The sequence below is a fragment of the Schistocerca nitens genome, chromosome 10 (assembly GCF_023898315.1).
Source record: "Schistocerca nitens isolate TAMUIC-IGC-003100 chromosome 10, iqSchNite1.1, whole genome shotgun sequence".
NCBI lineage: Eukaryota > Metazoa > Arthropoda > Insecta > Orthoptera > Acrididae > Schistocerca > Schistocerca nitens.
Window position 1 is genome coordinate 217651429 of NC_064623.1, and position 22116 is coordinate 217673544.

General features: G+C 46.8%; 1 protein-coding gene and 1 pseudogene across 1 annotated transcript in view; both read left to right on the forward strand.

Moving 5' to 3' along the window:
* LOC126210011 (farnesol dehydrogenase-like) overlaps window positions 1–22116 on the forward strand; it is a 180764-nt gene that overhangs the window by 41727 nt on the left and 116921 nt on the right. The window lies entirely within an intron of this gene.
* LOC126210735 (5S ribosomal RNA) lies at window positions 848–965 on the forward strand (annotated as a pseudogene).

Sequence of the window (22116 nt, forward strand, 5' to 3'; positions counted from 1 at the left end):
CAATATGCTCATAACGACGTTGACGATGTACAGAATGTACACAGTATCACATGGAACCAAGTTTGTTTCTTAACTGTGTACAGAAGCATCGCGTTTCTTAAGTTATAATTCTCCCGCAAACCTTATCTAGTAATGTAGAGAGTTTTAGATATTGTCATGAGTTTCAACTCTTTGCAAAATGCATTTCATGTTTTCGTATAGTTTATTTCAGAAGACTATACTATAGGACTACTGTGTTGTAAGACCTTCTCCATCAAACTCATTCCAACTTCTAGTTTCATAATTCTGGTCTTGGTTGTTTAACAATGAACACTCACATCATGATTTCAGATAACGCACATATTCGTATATGGTCTTTAAATGACTGTTTAGCATCACTGCTATTTCCTCCCAACGTCACATCACAGTGTAGCAGGGTTTGCACATATACACAGTAAGCATACAGTACTGTTTAAAAGTTACAGTAGTACAGAAGCATTTTCAAGATATGAAATTACTTATTGAATCTTTTGTTCAGTTATTCAATATGTTTTTCCAATCTTACGTGACTATCTAACGAAATTTTTAGAAAGTTTCTGTACAATGTTTGCTCAGGTGTACATACCCTTAATAACTCTAAAATTATACGTGGTGTAATGAGCATAAATGCCAATATTTTTATATGTTGGTTTGGCGGGGGGGGGGGGGGGGTGGCCATCGGATTTAGGGAAATCGTGGAAATCCTAAAACAGGATGGCTGGACGTAGGTTTCAACCGTCGTCCTCCCAAATGCGAGTCCAGTGTTCTGACCACTGCGCCTCCCCGCTCAGCTTTTTTTTTTTTTTTTAAATATGTGGTACCTTTCTTAGGCAACGGCCTTGCCGCAGTGTATACACCGGTTCCCGTCAGATCACCGAAGTTAAGCGCTGTCGGGCTTGTCCGGCACTAGGATGGGTGACCATCCGGGGCGCCATGCGTTGTTGCCAATTTTCGGGGTGCACTCAGCCTCGTGATGCCAATTGAAGAGCTACTCGACCGACTAGTAGCAGCTCCGGTCACAGAAAACCATCGTAACGACCGGGAGAGCGGTGTGCTGACCACACGCCCCTCCTATCCACATTCTTAGCTGAGGATGACACGGCGGTCGGATGGCCTGATGGGCCACTTGTGGCCTGAAGACGGAGTGCTTTACATTTCTTAGTATGTACTTACTTCAGTGTGTTCGTTGTTCTTTCTCGGTGTCAGTCTTCCCACAAACACATTACAAACTTTACTGCCTGATGTTTTCTGGAAGGACATATCTGAACCACTAAGTGGACTGCATATGTTAATATACACCACGTGTCTTGCCTAGACCTGCGCATACTTAAACACGGGACCTGCTGGCCAGGGTAAAATAAACATTAATGGTTTGCACTTGTCACACGTTCTTGGAGCTACGAACCAACCTTAAAGTATACAACTTGTAACAGCTATAATTATTAGACTGTAAATGATGTTAATGCTGATGCGATGTTATGCAGTACACCGCCCTCCGCCGCCAATAAAAAGTCTGCACTTATAACCGTTACACGCTCTATTACTTCTGGCCTTTGTTGTTATGCCTCTAAAGGAAGATCTACAGAATTGTCTTCTCATTCACCATCACACATTTGTCTCTACTCCGTATTTGAGCCTCACGGATGCTTGCTGCTTAAACCAGCTTCATCGTGTCCTTTGGTAAAGCTCTATAACATAACTGACTTTACAGTAAAAATAGGAGGTGAGTATCTGTTACAATTTGATTCAAAGTTCCAGCAATTGCTCTTAAATGCCTGTTTAGCTCTAGGTTAGCGCGGCGCGTCGATGCTTTAATTTTCATTGTGTAAACACTGCTACCTCATTTATAGTTAATATTTCCCGCTTAATTAAGACAGAGACTTGTGAGCTGCGTGCAGCGAGATAATTAGTCGTCAGACGGCTTGTTGGAAGTTCACTCATTCAGCCACTTCCCGGTCCTCTGCTTAATTATCAGCTGCCGTGTTATGCGGAACGACGCGGCAGGCCTTTCTGTCTGGCATGTTCCCCTCGGGCTAAGCCTCAGTAGTGACGACCAGATTCCAGCTACAACGACTCCAGAGAATTCCAATTCCTCTTCTTCTCCGTCTCCAATGAACCCGTTGTCGACGGAACGTTAAACCCTAACATTTCTCCCTTCCTTCCTTTTCTTCCTCTTCTTCTACTTCTTCTTCATCATCCTCTTATCTGTCATGCGTAAGACCTTCCTCGGCATGATGCAGTTGCATTTCGTCGTGCCATCTTTTTGCTGATCTTCATACGCATCTTAAACTTGCGGAATATGTTGGCAGAAGTATAGTGGTAATGTGAACTCCTCCATTCGCAACATACGGCTTACCCATTTTCGCCTGTTTTCTTCAAAATGTTCCTTTATGTTAAAGTTTTTAAATTCCTTCCTAATATCCGCGTTTATGTTTTAATCTTAATTTTCTACATCCTGCTATGTCCCCGTGGAATTTCTTTTCATTGACTTGTAATCTTATTTTATCTTTTTTTTCATCCCCCAAGATTCATTCCCATACAGCAATGTTGGTACCGACTTAACTTTATAGAACTTAAAGTAGGTTTCTGTTTTTTACTTTATTTTGGAGAGATCTTCTAACGGTACTCTTCAGGTACTTGAAATTATCAGTTTTGTCTTTCTGTTGGAGGTCTCCTCTGTATGTTAGCATGGTCCCTAGAAATTTAAATATGCGATATCAACTTGTTTGTGTTACTACCTTTGACCTTATGGAGATTCCTACAAGAGAAATGGATTTTTATTTTTGTATTGATATCGTCATATACAAGGTGAAACAGCCCTGCACCGACAAACTTTCAGAGGAGTTAGTATGCACCAAAAGAAGAAAAAAATGTCCAGTTGACATGGGCTCCAAAGTGTGTACCTTAAGAGCTATCAACACTTCTTCAGTTGAAGCGAATGGTTTCGCTGTAGCTAAGACGGACAAGCACTCATAGGTCCTAAGGTTTGCACCTTAGAGCCCACGTTTGCTGCACATGTTTTCTTATTTTGGTGCATATCACTAGCTCACAAAGTTTGACGGCGGAGTTCTTATTCACCCTGCATGTCCGGCAGTATAGTCCATAACCAACTTACTGTAGTCCATCTTCGCTGTTCGAGACTAAAACTTGATTATACACAAATAGCGTCATTATATCATCTTTTTTGTTAAATTGCATTTGTAATTCTGTAGTTTCCTTTTCCATTTCCGTCACGTCCTTGCCTTCTTGGGCATCCAGCATTTGAAGACTTTTCAGTGACTGTGCCGCGACTTGATTTCCAAAGGTAGGATTGTTAATTACTTCTGTATTCTGTTCATAACTTATTATGGCTTTTCGATGTTTCTCCTGTTTTTCTACACACATCAAAAAAAGTTTTGCGTCGCCTCGGTTCCTACAGTTCCTGAATCTGTACAGAAAATTGGAATAGAGACCAACATAAATATCATTTCCGCCCTTTTTATTGCTCATGAAAACCACACATTGCATGGTGTACCACCGTACAGCGAGACCTTCAGAGGTGGTGGTGCAGCTTGCTGTACACACCGGTACCTCTAGCACCCACTAGCACGTCATCTTGCACTGATGCCTGCTGTATTCGTCGTGGCATACTATCCACAAGTTTATCAAGGCACTCTTGCTCCAGATTCTCCCAGTCCTCAACGGTGATTCTACGAAGATACCTCAGGGTGGTTGATGGATCACGTCGTCCATAAACAGCTCTTTTCAATCCATCCCAGGTATGTTCGACAGGATTCAGGTCTGGAGAACATGCTGGCCACTCTCGTCGAGCGATGTCGTTACCCTGAAGGAAGTCATTCACAAGAGGTGCACGCCCCCCAGGGGGTCCACAACTCTTTTGTGGATACGTGCGTAGCGAGCACGGGACCCCGAGCTAATGTGGCCCTCCTTCCTTTCCGGGCTGCATACCTTCCTTTTCCGCATCCTTCCCTATCCCCCATCTTCGCCCCCCCTCCCCTCACCTCTGGCTCTTTCCTTCCCTTTCTCCCCCTCTGGGAGTATGGTTTGTGCCTACGTCTGGACGCTCGTAAATGTAACGCATTCTTCGCCTTCTCTGCTTGTATGTCTTCATCCTTCCTTTGTCCTTCTCTTTTCCTTACCTCTTCTCTTTACCCTTTTCTCCGCTGCGGCGTTTGAGACCTATCTTCTTTCCTTTCCCTTTCTTTGTTTCTCCCTTTCTTTCTCTTTCTTCCTCCCTGTGCGTGTCTGAGGGCCGACCCACGCATTTTCGTGCATAGCTGGTGACGGGGTAACGCGTAATTCCCTGCCCCGGGTAGACAGGTAGTACACGTACGTACCCCCTGGCAACGGCCAGGCCCAGGGGGGGTGATTACCCGAGCTGATACCTTCCGAAAGTGCCGATTGGTCCCTCCGTCCGTTTGTCGGGAGGTGTGACCTGAGGTGTGAACAATCACCTAAGGCGGGAGTGCCCTCAGAGAGGGCCCCCACAAAGGAGGACCGCGCCATCGGAGACGCCGGTAATCGTGGGGAATTCTTCCGCAATGGTTTCCTCACCTTCCACTATGTATGCTCACAAGCGTAAGTTCACTGAGTCTCAGCCACAGACAGTTCTTCCATCGTTGCCACAGTTCCTTGTTGTTTCTCGGTCTGACGAAGGTCACGACTTCTCCACGGTCAACCCTTTCATTATTCAGAAAGGTGTCGACGCAATTGCAGGTCCTGTAAAGTCTTGTTCCAGATTACTGAATCGTACCTTGTTGTTAGAAACAGTCAGTGTCCTCCAGGCACAAAAATTGCTGCGTACTTCACTGCTCCACACCTTCCCTGTCCGGGTTGAAGCGCACCACACTTTAAATTCTCAGGTGGAGTCGTTTATACACGCTCCCTCGCCGGATTGTCTGACGAGGAAATTCAGCACTACCTGTCTGACCAGGGGGTAACGGCTGTTCATAGAGTTATGAAAAGGGTTGAAACGAACATCATTCCAACCTGCACTGTCTTCTTGACATTTGACAAAGTTCAACTCCCATCGAAAATCAAAGCAGGCTATGAGATAATTTCCGTTCGCCCTTACGTCCCAAACCCTACGCGTTGCTATCGGTGTCAGCGGTTCAATCACACCAGCCAGTCCTGTTACAATCCGGCCAAATGTGTTACGTGTGGCAGGGATGCCCATGAGGGTGCTTGTCCACCTCCATCCCCTCGTTGCATCAACTGTATGGGTGACCACGCTGCTTCCTCTCGAGATTGCCCCATTTTTAAAGATGAAAAGCTCATTCAGGAAATCAGAGTGAAGGAAAAGGTGTCGACCTTTGCTGCTCGAAAATTATTCACCAGTCGACAGCCCACCGTGCCTCAGACAGGAAAATACAGCACTGTCCTTGCTTCTCCTCGGCCAACAAAGGAGGCGGCCATGCAGACTTACGACCTCACCTTTAGTGCCACGGTCGTCAGATCGGCCAGCGAAAAGATCGCCCGTTCAACCTCACCACTTTCGCCTGCCCACTCTCTGGCTCACCCTTCGTCGAGTTCTGCTAAATCTCGAGCCCAAAAGTCAGACACCAAGACTTCGAAAAAAGAGCATACTCGTGAAGAGTTTTTACGTGCCCCAACTTCACAACCATCGGTTCCTCCTCCATCTAAACATCATGTTTCCAAGAAGGCTAATAAGAAACCCAGTTCATCTCCTTCTCCGCCAAGGCGTGTCTCATTTACAGCACCACCTGGCGGAAATCGCCCTCGGCCGTCTTCTGTGTCGCCGAGGCGCACTGCTGGCGGCCGATCAACCGGCCGATCGCTGGTGGCAGGAGCTGCTCCTGAACAACCTATGGATCAGGATCTTCTACCTTCGGCTGACTGCCATTCCATGCTGTCGGTCGCAATCTCTGAGCAGTCGCTGAATTGACGGCAACCTTGGTCACATTCCTCCATTTTCTGTCCACCCTATGACCATTATCCACTGGAATATCCGCGGCATTCGAGCCAATCGGGATGAATTGTCGATCCTCTTACGATCCTACTCGCCGGTCATCTTCTATCTTCAGGAAACAAAGCTGCATCCCCATGACCGCTTTGTTCTCCCCCATTTTCAGTCCGATTTGATCTCTGTTGAAGGCACTCCAGCCCGTGGAGGACTCATGATTCTTCTCCATGATACTCTCCATTATCACCCAATCCCCTTAAACACTTCCTTCCAAGCTGTCGCTGTCCGTCTTTCCCTTTCTGGATATACCTTTTCTCTTTGTACTGTATACATTCCATCGTCCACACCAATGACACGAGCTGATCTCCTTCATCTTCTTGGTCAGCTTCCACCCCCCTATTTGCTGGTTGGGGACTTCAATGCCCACCACCCGCTTTGGGGATCTCCACATCCTTGTCCACGTGGCTCACTACTGCTAGATGTCTTCCACCAAGCGGATCTAGTTTGCCTCAACACTGGGGTCTGCCTCCACGACAAATTTCTCTGATTTGTACCTTTCGGTCGGTATTGTTCTGCTAGCTCGGCGTTTCGAATGGTTCGCCCTTGATGATACACACTCGAGTGACCACTTTCCATGTGTCCTTAGACTGCAGCCTCAACTGCCATATATGCGCCCGCGACGCTTGAAGTTTGCCCAAGCCGATTGGACACTTTTTTCGTCTCTAGCGACATTCGATGACCGTCACTTTCCTAGCGTCGACATGAGGTCACACCTCTTACCGACGTTATTCATACAGCTGCGGAACATTCAATACCACGCACCTCCGAATTGCCCCGGCGCCCCCCAGTTCCTTGGTGGAACGAGGCATGCCGTGATGCAATACGTGAGCGGCGACGTGCTCTCCGCGTTTTCCGCCACCATCCTACTTTGGCCAACTGTATCCACTACAAGCAGTTCCGTGCGCGATACCGTCGCGTCATCCGCGATTGCAAGAAGGCGAGCTGGAAATTCTTTATTAGCTCATTTAACACCTTCACTCCCGCCTCGGAAGTTTGGAGTCGGCTTCGACGGTTCTCAGGCGCGCCTAGTTTCCCCCCGGTCTCTGGGCTCACTGTCGCGCATGACACATTAGTGGACCCCGTCGCAATTTCTAACTCATTAGGTCAACACTTTGCTGGGATTTCGAGCTCTTCAAATTACCCGCCAGCGTTTCTCCCGAAGAAACGTGCAGCGGAAGTGCGACCTCTTGCTTTCTCCTCTCACAATCACGAAAGCTACAATACTGTTTTCTCCATGCGGGAACTCCAACTTGCCCTCTCTTCTTCTCGCTCCTCCGCCCCAGGACCGGATGGTATCCACGTCCAAATGCTGCTGCATTTATCAACCCATAGTCTGCGTTACCTCCTTCGCCTTTATAATCGAATTTGGACCGACAGTACTTTTCCCAGACGATGGCGGGAAGCTATCGTCGTTCCTGTTCCGAAACCTGGAAAGGACAAACATCTCCCCTCTAGCTATCGCCCCATTTCTCTCACGAGTAGTGTATGTCAGGGTTTGGAGCGTATGGTGAATTGCCGTTTAGCTTGGTGGCTGGAGTCCCGCAGTCTTTTAACACCTGCCCAATGCGGTTTCCGAAAGCATCGTTCTGCAGTTGACCATATTGTTGCTCTCTCCACTTATATCATGAACAATTTTCTCCGGAAACACCAAACAGTAGCAATATTTTTTGATCTGGAGAGAGCATACGATACCTGTTGGAGGACAGGCATCCACCGCACACTGTTCTCTTGGGGCTTTCGAGGCCGGCTGCCCCTTTTTCTTCGCGAATTTATGGCAGAGCGCACATTTAGAGTGCGGGTGAACACTACTCTCTCCCGTACTTTCTCCCAAGTAAACGGGGTACCCCAGGGCTCCGTGCTGAGTGTTGTACTGTTTGCCGTTGCCATAAATCCAATTATGGATTGTCTCCTTCCTGATGTCTCGGGCTCCCTCTTTGTGGACGATTTTGCGATCTACTACAGCTCTCAACGGACCAGCCTTCTTGAACGACGTCTTGAAGGATGTCTCGATCGCCTCCACTCTTGGAGCATCGAAACCGGCTTCCGTTTTTCTCCCAGTAAGACCGTTTGTGTTAATTTTTGGCGACGTAAGGAGTTTCTTCCACCCTCCTTACACCTAGGACCTGTCAACCTTCCGTTTAGGGCGTCGCTAAATTCTTGGGTCTTATGTTTGACAGAAAACACGTTTTCTATCTTTCAGCTCGCTGTCTGCGATCCCTCCGTGTTCTGAATGGTACCTCCTGGGGAGCGGACCGAGTGGTCCTTCTCCGCCTCTATCGCGCCTTACTGCGCTCGAAATTGGTCTAGGGAAGCATAGTCTACTCCTCTGCTCGGCCGTCTATTCTTCGTCGTGTCGACTCTATCCACCACCGTGGATTACGTTTAGTGTCTGGAGATTTTTACACCAGCCCTGTGGAAAGCCTTTATGCTGAGACTGCTGAACCTCTGCTGTCCAATCGGCGAGCAGTCCTTCTGAGTCGTTATGCTAGCCATCTGTCTTCCATGCCTGCTAATCCAGCCCATGACATTTTTTTCGATGCCTCCTTTGATGTAGGGTATGCAGGCCGCCCCTCCTACCTACTACCACCGGGAGTCCGCTTCCGTCAACTGCTCCATTCTCTTTCCTTCCGCTTTCCTAAAACCTTCTTGATAACTTGGGGTACAGCACCGCCTTGGCTCCGTCCCCGGATCTCCCTGCTGCGTGACCTTTTTCAATTTCCCAAGGATGGTACCCCTTCACTTGTTTATCGTCGGGCATTTGCTGCTCTATGTGCACAAATGAAGGAAGCCACATTTATTTACACTGATGGCTCGAAAACATCGTTAGGTGTAGGGAGTGCCTATATTGTTGGCGACAACCCAAATCAATTTCGGCTTCCCGACCAGTGTTCGGTTTATACTGCGGAGCTTTACGGTGTTCTCCAGGGTGTCCACTACATCCGCCGCCATCAGCGGATACAGTATGTTATCTGTTCAGATTCTCTCAGCTCTCTCCTCAGTCTCCAAGCTCTTTACCCTGTCCACCCTCTGGTCCACCGGATTCAGGACTGTCTGCGCTTGCTCCACCTGGGGGGCGTCTCAGTGGCGTTCCTCTGACTCCCGGGACACGCTGGTATCTGTGGAAATGAGGCGGTCGATATAGCGGCCAAGGCTGCAGTCTCTCTTCATCGGCCAGCTATTCAATCGATTCCCTTCGCCGATCTACGGAGCGTTTTATGTCGTCGTGTTGTTCTTTTATGGCACGCACATTGGTCGACACTTCCCCATAATAAATTGCGGAACGTGAAAGCTCTTCCTTGTGCTTGGACCTCTTCCTCCCGAACGCGTCGTCGGGAGGAGGTAATTTTAGCTAGACTCTGGATAGGGCACTGTCTTTTTAGCCATCGACATCTTTTAAGCGGCGATCCTCCCCCACTCTGTCCCCACTGCTCTCAGCTGTGGACGGTAAGACACCTTTTGAGTGCCCCTATTTTACTCCGTTACGCTCCCGTCTACAGCTGTCGCCTGATATATCGTCGATTTTAACAGATGACACGCGCTCGGCCGATCGCGTTCTCGAGTTTATTAGTGCCAGTGAAATGACGTCAGTCATTTGAAGCTTTTTTTGGGGACAACCAACCCCTTTCTGTAGTGGATTTTTAAGTCTTCCTTCTGCTTTTAGTTTCTCCAATTTTTTTGTTTCGTTCCCATTGCTGCTGGTTTCCATTTTCGGTTTTTACTGTTTCCTAAGTCACGGACCGGGCGCTAATGACCATAGCAGTTTTGCGCCCTAAAACCAAAAAAAAAAAAAAAAGAGGTGCACGATGGGCGCGTGAATTGTCGTCCATAAAGACGAATGCCTCGCCAATATGCTACCGATATGGTTGCACTGTCGGTCGGAGCATGGCATTCACGTATCGTACAGCCGTTACGGTGCCTTCCATAACCACCAGCAGCGCACGTCGGCCCCACATAATGCCACTCCAAAACATCAGGGAACCTCCACCTTGCTGCACTCACTGGACAGTGTGTCTAAGGCGTTCAGCCTGACCGAGTTGCCTCCAAACACGTCTCCGACGATTGTCTGGTTGAAGGCATGTGCGACACTCATCGGTGAAGAGAACGTGATGCCTATCCTGAGCCGTCCTTTCGGCATGTTGTTGGGCCCATCTGTACTGCGTTGCATGGTGTCGTGGCTGGAAAGATGGACCTCACCATGGACGTCGGGAGTGAAGTTCCACATCATGCAGCCTATTGGACACAGTTTGAGTCGTAACACAGGACGTCCTGTGGCTACACGAAAAGCTTCCACTGCAGCAGTAGCCTTTGCCTCAGTTAGGCATGTCACCAACAGCTCCTGTCTCTGTATCTCCTCCATGTCCGAACAACATCGCTTTGGTTCACTCCGAGACGCCTGGACAATTCCCTTGTTGAGAACCCTTCCTGGCACAAAGTAACAATGTGGACGCGATCGAACAGCGGTATTGACCGTCTAGGCATGGTTCTACTACAGAGAACGTTATCCGTGTACCATCTTCGTGGTGGAAGACTGGAAGTGATCGGCTGTCGGAGCCCCCTCCCTTCCCCCTCCGTGTAATAGGCGCTACTCGTGTGTGGTTGTTTACATCTTTGGGCGAGTTTAGTGACATCTGCGAAAAGTGAAAGGGACTGTGTCTGTGATACGACATCCACAGTCAATGTCTATCTTCAGGAGTTCTGGGGCCTGGGGTGATGCAAAACCTTTTTGATGTGTGTATATTCCGCACAACAGAATTAAAGGATCACTTTTTTTGAAAACCCATAATTGTCTCCCATTGTGACGCAGATGGCTCGAAGATGTTTGGTTGCGTAACTTGGGGGGAGGGGGCTAAAATTCGAGGTCATCGGTCCCATCGGATTACTGAAAAATGGGGGAGGAAGCCGGCCAGGCCCTTTCAGAGGAACAATCCTAGCATTTGCCCGAAGTGAAGTGATGTAGGGAAATCATGGAAAACCTAATTCCGGATGGCCGGACGCAGTTTTGAACCGTCGTCCTACCGAATGCGAGTCAGTGTGCTAACTTCTGTGCGACCTCGGTTGGTGGCTCAAAGATGCCTACAACCTTCCTTTGTACTCCCAGAAAACTGTGGCGTCCTGTGACGTCATCGTGGAGGCGACGACGCTTTAAACTGCAAGGTGTCGACACGAGCGGAAAAAAAGACCAGAGATCGGAAGTTGGTGTGAGGTGGGTTAACGATGTCATTTTGGTACCAATTGTGCACAACCCCACCGTGGACGTGTCACACGATGGGAAGGTCGTCACGGTACCTCTCCTACCCATGTCCCACGGTGTCTTTTTGACGCCTCCGCGACGGGTAGCATTGGAATCGCGCGATTTTCTTATGAATGACAGAGGAAAACATTTGAGACACACTTCAGATCGGAATCGACACAAAAAGGTGTCTTGGGCTAGCATAAAGGGCGTTACTGAAATCACCCCTGTCACTGGGGTGTTGATTCCCATAATTTCATTGTTGAAAACGACAGTTGCATTTCATAAGCAACTGGAAGAGCTTCCTCGCAATTTTTGATACTGCTGACATCTCCCTGACACTTCAAACCTTATCCAAGAATATCGTTGGGTAACAACCCCTACTGAACATAATCTCACCCCTTTGGGGGACACTGGAACCGCAGTTTTTGGCTTGATGTGCAGGGTGTGTGTGGCGTCCCCGCTCTCCAACCGCGTGCTGATGTAGTGGACGCCGTAGAGCTCCTACTGCCACAGCTCTCGCAGTGGAGTTGAGACACGACGTGCGATGACGTAGGTCCCCGTCGGTGAACGGCAGACAGAAATGCGAACTCGTACGATGGATGCTTCTTCTGATTTATGATTGAGTGATTCATTAACCGGATATGCAGTAGTTGTTAAATCTTATCTCATCCGCATCGTACACACCACCAATTGCGAGGAAACATTGTCTTCTCGTGCGTTGTTGGCACGTTGCTATGTAGTTGTTGAACCTGTATGAAGCGCGATCCACAGATACACTTTGATCACGTCTGAGTGAACCTACGCCGTAATGTTAAAAAAAAGTTCAAAAGTTCTCTTTTCAAATAATGAAGTAAGTATTTTGATATTCAGATTAAATTGTCCCTGGTGAACAGTCGTTGGTTAACTATCATTGATTAAATCACTTAATAATGTAGTCCACGCTTGATATTTCACTTGGAACGAACAGTTTATTGTTCCTTTGCCACTAAATATTTTATAACTTTCGCGCCACACGCACACGCAGTTGGTTGGTAAAGTCAGTTCTATTAAAATTAAGTTTCTTGACAATTACGACAATTTGACTCTTCAGCGTAATTGTATTATCTTCGTGAAGTCGTGTAATTGTGTCCTACTCGAGACTAATTGAGTGTAGTCCTTTGATATAATATCCACTCTTCTTTTAGTTCCAACTATTTGAAAGTCAATTCCAATATTCACTAATTTCGTCAATAAAGTTATGCACGGTGAAACGCGTCTATTAGTTCCTGTCTCTGCTTAGGAAATCAGTTTCGGAAGTTCGTGAATCACGTCACGCAAGAAACAATTCTGAACGCAAAACAATCTCGTCGCGTTCCGTATTCTCAGTAACTGAGACAAGAATTGTTCTCGCACGTCTTTACAGGCCGAGAGCCAGCAAGCGACTTCTTCTGTGAAAGAGTATTGTAGGCGCATTGAGTTTCTTCGTTGCGCTTACAACTCTCTTCCACATAAAAGTTATCTCTGACTGACATCACCTTGGACTTAGCTTTCAAGATATTAATTGCAGTTATCACTTGGATATTTGTCCATTTATTAAATCTGAGGTTTCTTCCTCCTCTTTTCATAACAAAAACTCTCAGTGATGTACACTCCTGGAAATGGAAAAAAGAACACATTGACACCGGTGTGTCAGACCCACCATACTTGCTCCGGACACTGCGAGAGGGCTGTACAAGCAATGATCACACGCACGGCACAGCGGACACACCAGGAACCGCGGTGTTGGCCGTCGAATGGCGCTAGCTGCGCAGCATTTGTGCACAGCCGCCGTCAGTGTCAGCCAGTTTGCCGTGGCATACGGAGCTCCATCGCAGTCTTTAACACTGGTAGCATGCCGCGACAGCGTGGACGTGAACCGTATGTGCAGTTGACGGACATTGAGCGAGGGCGTATAGTGGGCATGCGGGAGGCCGGGTGGACGTACCGCCGAATTGCTCAACACGTGGGGCGTAAGGTCTCCACAGTACATCGATGTTGTCGCCAGTGGTCGGCGGAAGGTGCACGTGCCCGTCGACCTGGGACCGGACCGCAGCGACGCACGGATGCACGCCAAGACCGTAGGATCCTACGCAGTGCCGTAGGGGACCGCACCGCCACTTCCCAGCAAATTAGGGACACTGTTGCTCCTGGGGTATCGGCGAGGACCATTCGCAACCGTCTCCATGAAGCTGGGCTACGGTCCCGCACACCGTTAGGCCGTCTTTCGCTCACGCCCCAACGTCGTGCAGCCCGCCTCCAGTGTTGTCGCGACAGGCGTGAATGGAGGGACGAATGGAGACGTGTCGTCTTCAGCGATGAGAGTCGCTTCTGCCTCGGTGCCAATGATGGTCGTATGCGTGTTTGGCGCCGTGCAGGTGAGCGCCACAATCAGGACTGCATACGACCGAGGCACACAGGGCCAACACCCGGCATCATGGTGTGGGGAGCGATCTCCTACACTGGCCGTACACCACTGGTGATCGTCGAGGGGACACTGAATAGTGCACGGTACATCCAAACCGTCATCGAACCCATCGTTCTACCATTCCTAGACCGGCAAGGGAACTTGCTGTTCAAACAGGACAATGCACGTCCGCATGTATCCCGTGCCACCCAACGTGCTCTAGAAGGTGTAAGTCAACTACCCTGGCCAGCAAGATCTCCGGATCTGTCCCCCATTGAGCATGTTTGGGACTGGATGAAGCGTCGTCTCACGCGGTCTGCACGTCCAGCACGAACGCTGGTCCAACTGAGGCGCCAGGTGGAAATGGCATGGCAAGCCGTTCCACAGGACTACATCCAGCATCTCTACGATCGTCTCCATGGGAGAATAGCAGCCTGCATTGCTGCGAAAGGTGGATATACACTGTACTAGTGCCGGCATTGTGCATGCTCTGTTGCCTGTGTCTATGTGCCTGTGGTTCTGTCAGTGTGATCATGTGATGTATCTGACCCCAGGAATGTGTCAATAAAGTTTCCCCTTCCTGGGACAATGAATTCACGGTGTTCTTATTTCAATTTCCAGGAGTGTATAATGTTGTTGTTATCAAAACTTCTTGGTGTTAGCTTCTCGGCAAGCATGTCGCATTTACCAAGATAACTCTTCCCTACTTCATATTATGATATTCTGTCTTGACGTTAAGGGGGTCGTTGGGGTGTTATAGGTGGAACCACCAGGGACCGTTGAAAACCATTCGACGAACTTTGATCGCGCTACGAAGCAGCTAAAGCTGCTCACGCTTTTTCGATATTCCTGCTCCAAGCACTCGTGTGGCGTGGTCCCAGTGGGGTGCTGCATTGACACAAGCGTGAACACAACAGCAGAGGTCCCCTATAAGACCCCTCCAGTTCAGCCCTACTCTCGGTGACACTGGCCCACGTTCATTGGGATTTTTAAATATATGCCTTTACAGAGAAAACCAGCAAAGTTGCCTTAAGTGCCTGCAGTCTGGCAACTGGCATAGAAGATGTGTCAAGGGGATCACTGGAAATGTGTTTCCTGGTGGGATGACTGACGTTCCATGTTACTCCAGGTCGATGGTCGTGTCTGGGTACGGCGTCATCCAGGCGAAGGCTACTCGAAACTATCGTGCGCGACGGGCGCAGGCCGTTCGGAGTGGTACTGGGTTATGGGCTTCCACGGCAGCTGTGGGCAGTGTGCATATCGTTGCGGACCATCTACACCTCTTCGTGCTTGATTTGTTCGCAAACAGCGATGGCATCTTCTCAGCAGGATGACTGTCCGTCTCGTAAGGCCAAATTCGCGCTACATTGTTTGAGGAGCGTGATAGTTGTAACATTATGGAGATGGTATCGGTATTCAGTAAAACTGTCTACCTCATCCTTACACTCTGTTCAAACTCTTTACTCAATATTTCGACAGCTAATATTTGTAGACACACTATAAGTTCTGTAGACTTTAAACCAAATTTGCAACCACACAGTTATCAAGAAAACAAATTTTTGAACAGACAAAATGCATATGCCACGTAAACAAACCTCTGAGCACTGACATCATACATATAGCCATGTTAATTTCAATAACGAACCAAAGACGAAAATAACAAGTGGTGCAATAATGTTAAATTATTAATTAAATCATCTTTTGGAACTTTGTCTCATCCGAAAACATAGGAGACAGAGACGCAGAAATGGTTCCAAGTTGTTGTTAGTTCTATCTCAAATAGAAAATAGCTAAATTTGAAATATGAAAACTGCGTCGTAATTTTGAATTAAAAAGCATCATTGATTCACAAAACTGTTGGCACTAAAATTACTTTTATTATTTGTATATCCTGATATAGACCATAAAACAGATGTAACCTATTTCCAGAAAAACACAAAACTGGAAAACGCCTGTTTGACCATCAGAGTGGAAAACACGCCGAAGTGAAATTAAGTATACCACTGGAAAGACAATATACACGTCATACTCTCGCAAATAATTAACAATAGTTACTCTAAGCACTTTTCTCAACCTGTGAGATTAACATTTTACTAGTTTTTGCAACAGAAATCCAGAATAACTCCAGCCTGAACCTGGAGGTTTTACGAGGTCTTTGACGTCTCGAGGGAAGCAACACTCTTGGTTGCTAGGTATTGTAGGAAGGGACGTGTTTTGAGGTTCGCTCTAAAAACTGTTGTCATCAGTAATACTTGTGAATAATGTAACCAGTAATGAAAGTGTAATCAGAATTTGGAAGTAAACCATCTGTTGGAAAATGGCGTCACTGGCAAGATCTTTTATTTAAAGACAAACGTCAAAGCCCTTACCACAATCTATTTTTATAACCCTCCACAAGAAGCAGCAGGAGCATGGAAGATAGCGCCCAAAACTTTAACAAAACACCAAAACCTAAGTACAAATTATTTCAGCTACGCTTTCTTCACTTTGTCTACATTTAAATACCTTAGGCCAGTAGACGAGTACTGGAATCTGGCCATATCCAAAAGGTATAAGGACAGGTAGATTAATTGACGTTAGTGAACTCACGTTGATGACTCGTACAAGAAGTTCGTCTGATCCGTACCCGACTGATCACACCTGGGACGCTCCAGCGCGCCAACTCTGCGACCTCAGACCACTGGACAGCAATTTTTGGGAACTGCGTGACTTGTGCGTAGACTTCTGCCACCACACACCTCTCGAAATGTACCGAGGACTTATCGAATCCATCGCACATGGAATCGCTACTGTATTGCGTTCCGAAGGTGGACCGACTACGTATTAAGACGCTATATCCAATTTGTGGAGGTTAGCCATCCTTCTACTTATAAAGCATCGCAGAGCCCTCGAACAGAAAACCGTGCCCAGCACCTGGAAGCAGGATAGCAGAAGTGACCCACAAAACTATCGTCCAGTATCCTTGACATCTATCTGATGCAGAATCTCAGAAGGTGCTCAGAGTTCAAACGTAGTGCGGTAATGTCTCGGACAGAATGAATTCATCCACGGTACCCAGCGCTGGTTCCGAAACACATAATTACGTGAAGCCCAACTGCCGGTTTGGGTGGCCGAGCGGTTCTAGGCGCTACAGTCTGGAACCGAGCGACCGCTACGGTCACAGGTTCGAATCCTGCCTCGGGAATGGATGTGTGTGTGATGTCCTTAGGTTAGTTAGGTTTAAGTAGTTCTAAGTTCTAGGGGACTCATGACCTCAGATGTTAAGTCCTATAGTGCTCAGAGCCATTTGAACCATTTTGCAGCCCAACTCGTGCTTTTCTCAGCTGACATACTGAAAGCCCTCGAATAGGACTCTCAGCTAGACGATTTCACTCAATACCATACCTATGTTTCTTAGCAAAAGTACGAACGCGTGGGGTATCAAGGGAAATTTTTGAGTGAATCGAGGATTTTTTGGTTAGAAAGGCAAGGAGTCATCGACAGAATTAGAACCAACTTCCGGTGTGCCTCAGCGATGTGGATTCCCTCCTGTTCATGTTGTACATTAGTGAGCTTGGAGTAATGTTAATAGTAACCTCACAGTCGTCTCAGATGATGCAGCTATCTATAATGAAGTACAGTGTGAAAGAAGCTCCAGAAATATTGGATCTGTTCTTGATAATATTTCAAACTGCTAGAAAGATTGGTAACTTGCCTTAAATGTTCTGAAATGTAAAACTGTGAACTTTAGAAAAAGAAAAACGTAATATCCTATGACAATAACATCAAAGAGTTACAGTTGCAATCGGACAACTCATATGCATCTTTGGATGCAACACTTTCTATCTACGGACGCAAAGTGGAACGATTACATAGGCTGAGTCTTTGGAAAGTGAGGTAGCAGGCTTCGGTTTGTTGGTAGAACGCTGGGAAAATGCAGTTAGTCTACAAAAGAGTCGTGCAACCCATTCTAGAATATTGCTAAAGTGTGTGGGACACATACCAGATAGGACTGACAGAGCATATTGAAAATAGAGTGTGTAACTGGAACAAGTTGGTTGTTTTTCTCCGCGTCGAACAGTTTTCCCACTAACACGTCACAAAACTTTACAAGATGTTTCCTGCGCGGACGCACTGCGCCTAGGGCTACACCTGTCAGTATAGACTAACCGTTTTGCTTCGACGTGTCCACACTTCAACACCTGACGTACTGCACAGGGGAAAATAAGGATTCTCTTGCTCTTCCCACAGGTGTACTTGGAGGTGGTAACAAACCTGAAAACATACTACTGCTAATAGATGTAATTATTATTCCGCAAATGACAGAAATACTGGTGTAATGTTGTTCAGTATACAGTTCTCAGTCGCCAGTAGAAATATCTGCACTTATCCCTCTGCCAAGCACTTAAATGTGAATTGCAGAGTAGTCATGTAGATGTATCCCCTTCACACGCTGTATACAGAGAAGACCAGCGGGAATGGTCACGGGTTTGCTTGACCAGTACGAGAGTGTCCTATAGATGCCGAAGCAAGTGAAAGAGCAGACTTCTGAAGATAACTATTCCGAGAAAGCGTGCTTACAAAGCTTCAAGAACCCCTTTAAATGGTGGCTCCAGAGAAATAAACAATGTCCCACATATCGCACAAATATGGATCGCAAGCAGAAGTTTGGATTAATTGCAGCACATACAGAGGCGTTTAAACTTTCATCCCGTGTTCCATACGTTAACGGAACGGGAAAAACCCTGACAACTGGTATAATAGGAGTTACCCTCTGCCACACACTTCACAGTGCTTTGCAGAGTACGAATGGAGATGTATGTTGTTGTTGTGGTCTTCAGTCCTGAGACTGGTTTGATGCAGCTCTCCATGCTATTCTATCCTGTGCAAGATTCTTCATATCCCAGTACCTACTGCAACCTACATCCTTCTGAATCTGCTTAATGTATTCATCTCTTGGTCTCCCTCTACGATTTTTACCCTCCACGCTGCCCTCCAGTACTAAACTGGTGATCCCTTGATGCCTCAGAACATCTCCTACCATCCGATCATTTATTCTAGTCAAGTTGAGCCACAGATTTCTCTTCTACCCAATTCTATTCAGTACCTCCTCATTAGTTATCTGATCTAGCCATCCAAGCTTCAGCATTCTTCTGTAGCACCACATTTCAAAAGCTTCTATTATCTTCTTGTCCAAACTATTTATCGTCCATGTTTCACATCCATACATGGCTACACTCCATACAAATACTTTCAGAAGCGACCTCCTGACACTTCAATCTATACTCGATGTTAACAAATTTCTCTTCTTCAGAAGCGCTTTCCTTGCCATTGCCAGTCTACATTTTATATCCTCACTGCTTCGTGTGTGTGTGTGTGTGTGTGTGTGTGTGTGTATTAAGCAGGTTGTCTTAATGTTTTGGCAATTCAGTGTAAAAATCACGCACGTATGGTATTTGAGAAAACTTGCGAAACTGTTACATTAGTAGGGGCCGGGTCAGTACATTGCTGATAAGTAGGATCGCTAATCTTGGAAATGAGGATTAGATACTAGCTTGTTCACAACATCTTGTGCAACCTTAATACGAAACAGCTCTCCGGGCGCTGCCACACCCTGCGTTGGGGCTGGTGGATAAGAGGTGGACGTCTTCGCCTGGAGGGGTGGAGACAATGAGAAGCAATGGAAGGCGACGGTGGATACAATACGGGCGCAGCGAGGCGCTGCAGGCGTAATCGCGAGCTGGAACACTTTTCAGGATAGTGAATCGCGACCACTTTGGCGAAAAAGCTCCCCTTCCGGAAAGCGGTATTATGCCGGCCACAAAAGACCAAATAAGAGTCGCAGGCTGCTTCGCGCCGTGTTAATGGAGAAGGCAGACACCAAGACCGCAGAGATGAATAACGCGGAGGAGCGGTGGCGAGGAAAGGAGAGGAAGGTGTCAGGCGAGTCAGTAACGGCTGTGCACCTCGAGCTGGATACACTTCCACCAGATGTGCGAGGGGCGTTCAGTAAGTAATGCAACACATTTTGTCTCAGACAGTTTCGGTTGAAAAAATGCGGAATCTGTTGTGCGACATTTTCGAATGTTCTCGCTTCAGCCCCTCTCGCTTCTTAAGTTCCGACTGGTGCCGGCACTATACTTAGCCTTCAAAATGGCGTCTGTAACGGAGGCGCGTTCCAAGTAGAGAGGTGTCGTTCTTTTTCGGCAGTAAACAAAAGCACGGTGAGTCGTTGACTCCGGCGTGCCGGTCGGCCGCACGCAGCTGTGAATCCTGGAGTGTTGGAACGTGCGGACACTCTCGTTCGAGGTGATCGACGTATCACAGTCAGACGCTTCTCTGCTCAACTGGATGTCTTCGTAGTGCTGAAACACTCGTTGAGGTACTCAAAAGTGTGTGACGGCCGCATTCTTCGCCACCTAACTGACGACCATATAGAGCAACGAAAGACTATCTGTGCTGTGACAAGGCTGACCGTGACAATTTTTTGTTCACCGTTATTACAGGGGATGAAACATTTGTTCATCACTTCGAACCAGATACAAAACGGCAATTCACGAAGTGGCGCCACATTACCTCTCCTCCGCAGAAAAAGTTTGAAGCCGCACCGTCAGCGGTAAAGATACTCTGAAGGGGTCATTCTGTTCGATTTCCTCCCTCATGGCGCAACGATCAACTCTGAAGTGCACTGTGCTACCCTCACGGAACTGAAGAAACGACTTCAGCGTGTTCATCGCTCTTCTCCATAACAACAGAAGGCCACACAGAAGTCTGCACACCCGATATGAACTCACAAAACTTCTTTGGACTGTTCTTCCTCATCCACCGTACAGTCCAGATCCCACGTCTTCCAGCTCCCATCTTCTCTGGAGCAGTACGTGGACGACGGGGAGGCTACTGATATAGCAAGGTGTTGGCTCAGACGCCGACTAGTGGAGCTGTACCACGTGGTCATACAGACCCTCCCAGTAAGGTGAAGTAATGCCGGAGATTATGCTGGATAACAGGACTTTGTAGTAAAAAGAGTAGGGAATAATGTGACGTATTGGAATCGTGGATAAAATCAACTTTGTTTTAGAAAAAAATGTGTTACCTTACTTCGTGAGGATATGGCACTCCAAAATTAATGCACGAAGAAACAGTATGTGGAAGTACCATGCAGAACCAATAATAATTGTCGCAGAGGGAACTACATGGGTTAAAAATGAGGTAAGGCAGAGATACCATCTCTCCCCTGCTCTCCGGCATCTGCATTTAACAAGCAAGGACGGAAATTTAAAAAAAAAGTGATAAATTCGCTGATGACACTGCTATCCTTACTGAAACCAGGGAAAAACAGCAGGACCAGTAGAATGGAATAAACAGCGTGATGAGCACACATTATGGGCTGAGAGTAGAAACGAGACAGGAAGTAATGAGTAGACGAAATGCTGGTAAGGATAGTGTCGCACACTACCAGTCATTCCTGCCTCCTTGATTTCCACCTCACCATCCATAACCGCCCCCATCCGTCGTACTGTGAACACTGAAACGTCTCGGACCAAACCTCGACTAAACCTAACAAACCATCAATGCAGAGAGTGTAAACAGTATCATATGGCATTGGTTAGAGATCTTCGTCGTTGGCAAAAAAAAGGGTCTGTCCACTGCGCTACTTGATAAAATTGTAAATATTTCTTTTATGAGTTAAATGAAGTCTTTGTGAACCTGTCTCTCAACGACAGCAGTTCAACCCATTCGCGACCTGTCAAACGTACTACATCAGCAAAATTAGCTATTGTTGTAGCTAAGCATGGACTAATGACTTTCATTGTTCCTTCATTTCATGCTTTCGTGGTGTAAAGCGTGTGCACACCTTGCTTGGCGTTTTTTTATAGCTAAAAGTAATACCTCGAATTGAGTAAACATATTATCCGATATTGATACGTAAGATTACATTTTATCTAAATCAGTATAACTACTTATGAAAAGAAAACCAGCAAATCCACAATTAAGGTTTTTTAGATTTCTGAGTTATGTCAGTTTTAGATTAATTTCACTCTTTTCATTTCTTACTTTGGAAGATAATTACTACGAATAATGAACACTTTTAGCGTAGTTCCATTTCCATGCAGTCTTTGGTAACATCAAATATTCTTACGACATGGATTGCAGTGTTGAAACGTTCTACTGGCCGACGAGCGATGTGAGTGTGTTGTGACGCCTTAATCTTTAACATTTATGTTGTTACAAAAATGGAGGTGGATTCTGACGTAAAAAATCGCAACAAGAAAAAATAATGTAGTGAAATGAAATGTCGTCTGTGCATTTGTGTAGTTAACAGATTTAACTGATTAGAACTTCTAGATCACAGATTAATGTACGCGCGAGTTAAGCCATTGCAAATGTGACACTCTGGCACATTAATAACAGGTGTAACTGCCAGAATATTGATACAAGCATGCAATGTGCATCCATAATCTTGTGCAGGTGCCGAAGGTC